A 10,053-nucleotide genomic window follows, 5' to 3' on the forward strand; every position below is an offset into this window, starting at 1 on the left:
GAATTTGTGGATGGCTTAGGACAGACTGTGTGGTGGTGATGAAGGGGGGAACAGAGAGAGAGGAAGTTGTTACAGAGATGGTGGTTTCAACCAAGGTAGTTATAGTGGAGGTGGTGGGGGTGGACAACTCCAGATTTATTTTGAAGGTAAAGTTGACAGGATTTGCTGGAGTACGGGATGTGAGTCACGAGGGAAGGAGAGTAATCAAGGATAATGAGTAGTTTGGGGGCAGAGCAGCAAGGGGACTAGAGGTACCATTTATCAAAATGGAGAAGACTAGGGCAAGAGCAGGTTTGGGCAAAACCAGAGTTCGTTTTGGGGCATGCTAAGTTTGACATGTCTCATAGATATCCATGTGAAGATGTGGGGTAGGTGGTTTGGATAAAAGGAGCTGGAAGGAGATTGGTCTTCAGCATGGTGTGAAGCCCCGGGCCTGGAGGACAACAGCTCAGGAAAGAAGAGTCAGCATGAAAAGAGTAATAAGCATTGACGCTTGGAGCACCCCCAGCCCCTGCTTAGGCCTGGAAGAAGAGAAGGAGTCACCGATGAGGTAGCAGGAAAATCTGGAGAGCAGAGTTACAGCAGCCTCGAGAAGCAAAGCTGTTTAAGAAGGAAAGTATGGTCAACTATAGAGGGCTGCCAGGGCAAGTAAGATGATGACAGAGGTTTAGAAGCTGGAAGTCATTGGTGACCTCTTGATGGGAATGGCTTTGGTAGTGGGCTGGGGACAGATGCCTCAGCTGCTTATAACCCCGGTTCTTGGCAATAAGAACCTTGGCTTTCCTGCTGGGATACTGGATGCAATCTATTGGACAGCATCTTACCAACACTGGCTGTGGCTGAGAAGTGAAGCAAGGAAGGCGAAGGCAATCTGTGGAGATAGAGACAAGCTGCCTGCTGGTGACCTTGAAGTGGCTAGTGGGGGTGGAGGGAAAGACAACTTGTTGAAAAGTTTGGCCTTGAGGGAGAGAGAGAGACAGGATAGTTGCTGGAGAAGGTGGGTGGTAGAGGGTATGTTTGGACTGAGGGAAGAATGGAAGGGGAGCAGGTACGTCTTTAGGCTTGGGGAGGTGGGAATGAAGTGCACCTACGCATGCATTGCCTGGATTTTGCTTAGGGTTCTAGTCCCTCGTGGTGACAGAACCTGGTTTGGAATATTCTCCCTATTATCATCTCGGCGCTGGGCCCCAACTCACATCGCACCCGCAGATGCCCTTAGGAGCCCTGGGGGAGATCACCTCCATGTACTTCAACACACAAAAAATACGAGTGGCAGCGCTTCAGTGAGGACTGTCTGTACCTGAGTGTGTGCGGGCCAGTGTAAGTGCATGGGAACCCTCTACTACCGCTGAGTACTCAGCCTCTCACCATGCACCATCCCACTCAGGCACTCCACTGTCCCGCTCTCTCCCAGGTGATGGTCTGGTTCCCAGGAGGTGCCTTTCTCGTGGGCTCCGCTTCCATGTGCGATGGCTCGGAATTTTTCGCCTGAGAAAAAGTGGTGCTCCGGGAGTTCCCGTCGTGGCACAGTGGTTAACGAATCCGACTAGGAACCATGAGGTTCGGGTTCGGTCCCTGCCCTTGCTCAGTGGGTTAACGATCCGGCGTTGCCATGAGCTGTGGTGTAGGTTGCAGACGCAGCTCGGATCCCGCGTTGCTGTGGCTCTGGCGTAGGCCGGTGGCTGCAGCTCCGATTCGACCCCTAGCCTGGGAACCTCCATATGCTGCGGGAGCGGCCCAAAGAAATAGCAAAAAGACAAAAAAAAAGAAAAAGAAAAAGTGGTGCTCGTCCTTCTGCAGCACAGACTCGGCATCCTAGGCTTCCTTAAGAGGCGGGGCTGGGAACCTGGCCTGGGGACCAGGGAAGGGGCCTCCTCTGGGAGGGGGAGTCGAGGACCGGGTAGACGGGAAGGGGCGTGGCCTGTGGGGGCCTATCCGCTAGAGCGGCTTGACAGGGCGTGGTCCAATGTTTGTTGGACAAGCACTGGGCACCGCTTCACAGGGGCGGAGCCCAACTATGAGGAAGGGGATGCAGTGGGGAGACCGTGTCTCTGAGGGACAGGACAGGTCGAGGCGGGAGCCCACAGCACCCAGGCACTTGGGCTCCGGACCCTGATCATGAGCCCTGCGCTCAGCATGGGCGACAGCCAGGCCGCGGGAACTGGGCACTATTGGACCAAGCTGAGGCTCTGCGCTGGATTCAGGAGAACATCGAAGGCTTCGGAGGAGATCCGACCTGTGTGACTTTGGCCAGTCATAGGGGGCCATGTGCATCTCGGGACTGATGAGTGCAGTAACCAGATAAACTCAGGCACAGATGCAGGCTCGCATGTTCTTATGTGTTCTGCGTAGATTACATGTGAAGATTTGCGTGTATAAGAACGTTCTGGTCCGCAGACCTGCCCTCACCCCTGCCGTGGGTACTGCCCCTCACAGCCAAGGATGTCCGTTCCATTCAGTGGGTGGCCCTGGTGAGAAAACCAAGCCAGCCCAGGATGGGCAATTCTGAGACTATGGATACTCAGCCAATCAGTTGTGGGCCAGAAAGATACACCGCACTTCCTGCCTCACCACGTTCCCCCCAGAGCTCTATGCCCAGAATAGAGCCCACCATCTGCCCTCTCAACAGGGTTGGGGCCACAGACTAGGCCTGAGTCAGGCCTGGGTTAGAGACTAGGCTTTGCCTCTGACTCCTGGGGCACTGCTGATGTGGAGTGTCCCTGGAGTGCAATTGTGATAAGGTCAGGTGTCCTGTGAGGGACATATGGCTAGGCAGTGATCAGGGACCACATCGCACAAGGTCTTGTGGCCCACAGTGATTATACTCAAAAAACTTGAGCATGTTCTATGTGCCAGACTCTTTTCCAAGCATTTATATATATTCATTCATTAAATCCCCTCAATAATCCAAAAAGAGAAGTATTCCCTTTCTACACTCAACAAAAAGAGAAGTGTTCAGATGAAGAAAGTAAGGCCCAGAGAAGTTAAGTAACTTTATTAAAAATGCACTGAAGGGAGTTCCCATCGTGGCGCAGTGGTTAACGAATCCGACTAGGAACCATGAGGTTGTGGGTTCGATCCCGCCCTTGCTCAGTGGGTTAACGATCCGGCGTTGCCATGAGCTGTGGTGTAGGTTGCAGACGCGGCTCGGATCCCGCGTTGCTGTGGCTCTGGCGTAGGCCGGTGGCTACAGCTCCGATTCAACCCCTAGCCTGGGAACCTCCATATGCCGCGGGAGCGGCCCAAGAAATAGCAACAATAACAACAACAACAACAACAACAAAGACAAAAGACAAAAAAAAAAAATGCACTGAAGAACAGGGAAAGGGTTTAAGCAGGGGAGTAGTGCAATCAGATTGGCTCAATCTGCTGGGACTGGGGTTAAAAAGAAGCACAAGCTGAGGCTTGGAGATCAACTTGGGGGTGGGGAGTGTTTTATCTAATGGGACCTGGTTCTGAAATAGAGGCAGGAAGAAAGGACAGTAGAGGACGTTTGCCGAGTGAAGCAGGAGGTCAAGTGGACAGCATGGGGGCAGCTGCAGCATGTGATGAGCAGAGAGAGGGAAGGCCCCTGGGGCCAGGTGGATGGTGTGGATTAGGAAAGGCTGGAGCAGGTTTGAGGCACATTAAATCTGAGGTGCCCAAGGGGTAGGATGGGAAGGTCCCTGATATAGTTGTTCCCCCCAACTTGGGCAGCAGAGAAAGGCTAGGAGCTATCAGTGCAGGTAATTGGGGCCATGGGAACCATGGGGTCCACTCTGCCTACATTTCTAGCCCAGCAACAGAGAGAGGCTCTTACTGGTTGTTAAACAGCAGAACCATTGCAATATCACCAGATCCCTCTGGGACCCCTGGGGAACATTGTGCAAACCAGGACATGGATGCCCAGAGGCAGGAAAGCACTGGCTCTAGAACTCTGACCCAGAACTCCTGACTCCCTCTCAGCTTCTACCTTCACTGGGCCCCTTCAGGCTGCCCATCCATGGCCACACAGACATGCAAAACTGCTCAAGTGGACCCCACTTGTGCATCTATGGGTACCATGTTCCCCCACCCCCGGCAGATGACATCACCCTTAGCCTGGGGTCTCTTCCATCGGGCCATTTCCCAGAGTGGCACTGCAGTACTCAGAATCTTATCACTCCTGACCCAGTGAAGGTGGCCAAGGTAGGGACCTCCTCTCCCCCAGGGTCCAGCAAGGAGAGGCAGGATAAGGGCAGCCCCGAGCACATCCTCTCTTCACAGAAGATTGCCCGTCTGGCAGGTTGCAACCACAGCAGCACAAAGATTCTGGTAGACTGCTCGAGGGCACGATCAGAGACCGAGATGATGCGTATGTCCAAGAAGATGGTAGGTGGAAGTTCCTTCCAGCTCTCTGACCCAGCTGCCTGCAAACAACTCTTCTGACCTGATACCCAGACCACCCCAGGGACCCTGACTCAGGAGCACATTGGGGAGACTCCCTTTAACTCTAGTCCGCTTCTCTTCCCAAAGAGATTCTTCCACCTGCACTCCCATGAAGACCCGGAAGAGATGAACAGGCTCCATTCTGTAATCTGAGCAGTTATTGAACATCTACTGGGCTCCAGGTATTTAGGATACTCGGTAAACTATTTAGGCCAAAGTCTTTTGCCCGTGGGGCTGGGGTTCCAGTGAGGAGAGATAATAAACCCTACAAATAAATGAATATTCACCTCTGTAGGGAGTGATAAGTGAATAGCAACAATAGGAGCAGGACAAGGAGGCTGGGCATGTGGGGAGGGATGGGGTTTTCTTTTTTCTTGTTTTTTGTATTTTTTTTTCAGGGCCTGACCCAGGCTCAGGTTGCACCTGTGCCCTACCTTTTGGGTGTCAACAACCCAGAGTTCAGTTGGTTCTTGCCTTTTGTAAGTAAAGAGGAGGGCTGCCCACTGCAGTGGGGGTAACAGAGGGTGCCTCTTGAGCAGGGCTGGGCACTAGGTCAGATCCCAGTGGCCCCTCTGGGAATGCCCCGTGCTTGGGGGCTTCCTGCAGTCTCTGTGTAGTGAGAGCTGGCTGGGAACAATGGGGGGAGAGAAGTGTAGTCTCTTGGACGTTTGGGGCCCCAGAATCTTAGGTCATAGTTTGGATGGGTTATCCTGTCCATTTCTTATCCTCCAGGCAGCTGTATATCCTGAGGCTCTCCCTTGCTCCTGCGTCAGGGTAGATGACCCATCTCAGGAGTGGGGGACCCTCCAGGCCCCCACTTCATTGGTGGTGATGGACAGGTTGGGAACAGAAGTGCAGGAAAGGGTCATGGGCTCTTCCTGGGCTTTGTGCTCTGAGAACTCACCATTTACATGGGCAAGAGCCTTGGGGCCTGGTGTAGCACTGGTGGGAATCCCTCCTGATGTTTGGGACTGGCCTACACCTGGGTCTTTGTCTTGTGGAGCAGATCGTGACACTCCCGATAAGCCAGCGCCCTCTGAGGAAAGAAACCATCTCCAAGGTGCACTGGCATACCCGCACCCTGTTGGTGAGGGGCCGTGCTGTCAGGGGTGCTCAGTTTGGTTGGACAAGGCTGACCGCCCCCCCCGCCCCGCTTTTTACCTAGTAGCTTCTCTTCACAAAGGGCTCCCGGCCAGAACAGAGGTCTTTCTTGGGAGGCCTGGGGTTTGGCACGGAATCAGATGGCTGCTGGTGGGCAAGTCTCCTGGGGCTTCTTCAGGGACACGGCAGGCAGTTCTCATGCAGCAAAAACATAGGGGTAAGAATCATCAAAGAGGGAGACCTTCCTGGGAAGCTCCCTGTCTCCCTTCCCCCAGGCCAAAAACCCCTGGGGCTGCTGAGCCTGGGTCCAGTTACTGGTGTGCCCACCTCCGGCCCAGCTGGCACCCCATACCTCAGGGTGGATGTGGCTTCCCCAGCCAGAATATCACCAAGGAGCAATTACCACTGGTGATGGAGGAGTACCTGGGTGATATCGATGACCATGACTGGAAAATGTTACAGAGCCGTCTGGAAGACCTAGCTGGGGGCGCTACCTTTGGGCACTCCACGCTGTAGGCTGCCCGCCATCACTGAAGTATGTGGGGTCCCTGGGAGTGGGCACCCCCTGTCCACTCCTGCCACTGGACTTACCAAGTGCTCACCCATGCTCTCTGTTCCTCTGGGCTGGTGTAGGATTCCACGTGGCCACAAAAGAGGCAGCATGCTATCAACTGTGAGAGAAGAGGGGCTGTTCCCTGGGGCTGAGGAGGGCAAGACCAAGGTCCGCCCAGAGGAGACAGCCTAGCATGTTCAGGGAAGAACTGACAGACTTAGGGGCACCTTGGAGATCCTGCCCAGGCTGACCAGGGCTTGGGCAACATGTGGGTGAGAGGTCACAGGAGGGGCTGCAGAGGTAGACAGTGAAGAACCGTAAATGTTAAACAGAGAGAGGCAAGTTCAGAAAGGCTTCTGCGATCCTTGCCACAATCCCATGAATTATTTTCATGTCCTCAGTTGGCAGATGAGCTACAGCTCAGAGAGGTTGAGTGAGTTGCCCCAGGTCACGTGGCTAATGAATGGCATGGACAGGATTCAAATCTGCTCCCTTGGTTCTGAAGCCCAAGCTCTTTACCCAGCTTGATGCAGGTGGGTGGAATTCGTGGGTTGGATGAGAAGCCCAGGCCAGGCCATTTCCTGCAGCCCCTCTCAGTTTCCCTGTTCATAGATGCTGGCTTCCCTGTCTACGTGTACAAATTGAGCACCACACTCCCAGCATCATTACCAATCCCGCACTGATGGTGCAGACCATGGGGATGAGATCGGCTTCATCTTCTGGAGGCCCTTCTCCAAAGGGGCTACAGCCCCACCTGCCACCCACGCTGGACTTCCAGTCTCCCCACCTTTGTATTCTGACCCACCTTCCATTGCTGATCACATGTCAGCACCCCATGCTCTGTTCCAAACGCCACATTCCATTCTGCCTCCAGGAAGGAGAAGGTGCTGAGCCTCTGGATGATGAAATACTGGGCCAACTCTGCCAGCACAGGGTGAGTCTGGGCCCCTGACTCATCTGGGCAGTCATTCTAAACCTGATGACCAGCTGTTTCAGATACTTGTCCTTGCATGTCCCACAGAAAATGTGTGATCAACCCAAGCAGAATGTCCCATCTTTCCCTAGTCAGTCACCAGGTCCTCGATGTCCCTAGAATAGGTTCCTCTTTGTCCCATGACCACACTCTTCACTCACTCAAGCACTCCACAGTCACTGTCAATGCTCTCTCATGCCCAGCTCAATACTGGGAGCTGGAGTTCAAGGCTATCACAGACATGACCCCCTTCTCCAGAGGCTTGTTAATGTTTAACAGAAACATCAGGGGAGTTCCCGTCGTGACTCAGCAGTTAACGAACCCAACCAGTATCCATGAGGACTCGGGTTCAATCTCTGGACTCCTTTGATGGGTTAAGGATCCAGTGTTCCCATGAGCTGTAAGGTAGGTCTCAGGTGCAGCTCAGATGCCACGTTGCTGTGGCTGTGGCGTAGGCTGGCAGCTGTAGCTCTGATTTGACCCCTAGCCTGGGAACCGCCACATGCCTCAGGTGTGGCCCTAAAAGCAAAACAAACAAACAAAAAACATCAAATTACAATCTGGTTTAGTGAGGATTGTGTTGCGGGATCAGAGGCACTTTGAGAGCATCAAGGGGTGTCTGACCAAGCTGGGCTGTGGGGGGGTGGGGGGGGTTCCCTGGCAGAGATGCCTAGTTCCCCATCTCCACATTCTCTCTGCATTCTGTCCATCTTCCTATGACACTCAAGGGGTCTTTCTGAATTATCACCTCTTCAAACTCTGCATGGCTTCCCTCTGCTCCCAGGTAAAGTCCCATCCCCTTAGCTTGGCACAAAACTTTTTAAAACACTTCCTGTTTCAACTCCTCTCCGGATCCATCCTCTTCACACATTCCGTGTTTTTACCTAACCCTGTACTTGCGCTTCCTCCCAAAGCCCTGGGCCTTCATACCTCCAACCCTTTGCCCATACTGTTCCCTCTGCCTGGAAGGTGCCTCATTGCTATACGCTTTCCTCTTCTTTCTTGAAGATCTAAGTATCATCTCTGAAAAGCCTTCTTGGACCCCCAACTCCCAAGGCAAGGTGAATGAGGGAAGGGTGAGAGAAGGAGGCAAGATGAGGCAAGGTGAATGAGAGAAGGGTGAGAGAAGGAGGCAAGATGCACAGGAATAATCCTCTCTTCTGGGCAGAAACCCCAATGGTGGGAAGCTGCCCCACTGGCTATGTTACAACAAGGATGAGAAGTACTTGCAGCTGGATTTAACCACGATGGGGGTGTGAAGCTTAAGGAGGAGAAAATGGCCTTTTGGATGAGGCTGCACCAGCACTAAGGACTGAGAAGCAGGGCAGTTCTGAGGCTGGCTATGCAGGAGGGAGTCTTAGGGGTTGTCCCACCTCCCAGGCCTTGAGGAGATTAGCCATAGACACATCTGGGACAAGCATCTAGGCTCCCTGTTGCTTCAGTCTAGAGCCAGAGATTTAGCCTTTGTTTGGGGCCCTGAACCACCCCCTTTAGCCTGACATGCCAGAATGCCCACCTATCTCACTGACCATCAGTTAGTCCAGGCCCTTTCACTGCCCTACTGTGCACAGCTACTCAGACTCAGAACAAATGCTTCTCCCCCTTCTCCAAATCCTCCCACCCATCAAGGTCTACTTAAAGCCACTTCTTATGGGAAGTCCACCCAGACTGCCACCGCTCCTATCATTGCACCTAGCTTGCTATTTACCATTTAATCCTGTGCAACTTTATGCCTGTTCCCATTGGCCTGAGGCCTTGGGCAGGTTATATGTTACAAGGAGTGAAGCTTTGATAGCTTGGAATCTTCTGTTCCCTCCATACCCAGTTCCCCAGGGCCCCTCCAAAGCCTGGACGCAGGAATGATCCTCAATAAGAGCATATGACTTGCCCTGAATGTTTCCATCTGTCAGATGGTTGGGTGAAGTAGATAGTTTCTCAATGGGAGACCATGGAGGAAGGGAGCGCTGCCACCTGCTCCCTGTGAGGCTAAGCCTCCTCTGCTCACGCAGTCAAGGGGAGCTGCAGCAGAGTCGCCTGGCCTGCAGAACACTTGGCTTTTTTCCTTGTTGTCTCAAGTGCACCCCTCAGGACATCCACATTCTGAGCTCTCTGTCCATTGGATTAGGTCTTGGTGTTGCATCCAGACTCCTCACTCTCTGGTGTATCTAGCAACCTGACCTGGGCACACCCCAGCCCGTCCCACAGGTTTTTGTTTGGTTTTGGTCTCTCGCCTTCCTTCCTTCTTTCCTTCCTTTCTAGGGCCACATCTGCAGCATGTGGAAGTTCCCAGGCTAGGGGTCCAATCGAAGCTGCATCTGCCAGCCTACGCCACGGCCACAGCAACTCAGGATCTGAGCCGCATCTGAGACCTACCTCACAGCTCATGGGAACACTGGATCCTTAACCCACTGAGTGAGGCCAGGGATTGAACCCACATCTTCATGGATACTAGTTGGGTCCCTAACCCCCTGAGCCACAACAGGAACTCCCGTTTTGGTTTCTTTGTGGGGTTTTTGAGTGCTCAAGTATGCCTAACACAAAATGTACCATTTTAACAATTTTAATTTCAGTGACAGTGAGTATGGTCACATTACCATCACTACCATCCATCTTCAGAACTTTTTCATCATCCCAAACTGAAACCCTGTATCCATTAAACAATAACTCCCTATTTCCACTCATCCCCAAACTCTGGTACCCACTCTTCTACTTCCTATCCTATAATTTGTGTATTCCAGGTACCTCATATAAGTGGAATCACACAATATTTGTCCTTTTTTGTCTGGCTTAATTCACTTAGCATATCTTCAAGGTTCATCCACATTGTAGCATATGACAGAATTCTGTTCCTTTTTAGGACTGAATAATATTCCATTGTGTGTACATACCACATTTTGTTTTGGTTTTGAATGATTTTTATTTTTTCCATTATAATTGGTTTGCAGTGTTCTGTCAATGTTCTACTGTACAGCAAGGTGGCCCAGTCACACATACATATATACATTCTTTTTTTCACATT

General features: G+C 52.4%; 1 pseudogene; it reads left to right on the forward strand.

Annotated features, from left to right (window-relative positions):
* LOC110261349 lies at window positions 468-9,255 on the forward strand (annotated as a pseudogene).

The sequence above is a fragment of the Sus scrofa genome, chromosome 6, assembly GCF_000003025.6.
Source record: "Sus scrofa isolate TJ Tabasco breed Duroc chromosome 6, Sscrofa11.1, whole genome shotgun sequence".
Taxonomy (NCBI): Eukaryota; Metazoa; Chordata; class Mammalia; order Artiodactyla; family Suidae; genus Sus; species Sus scrofa.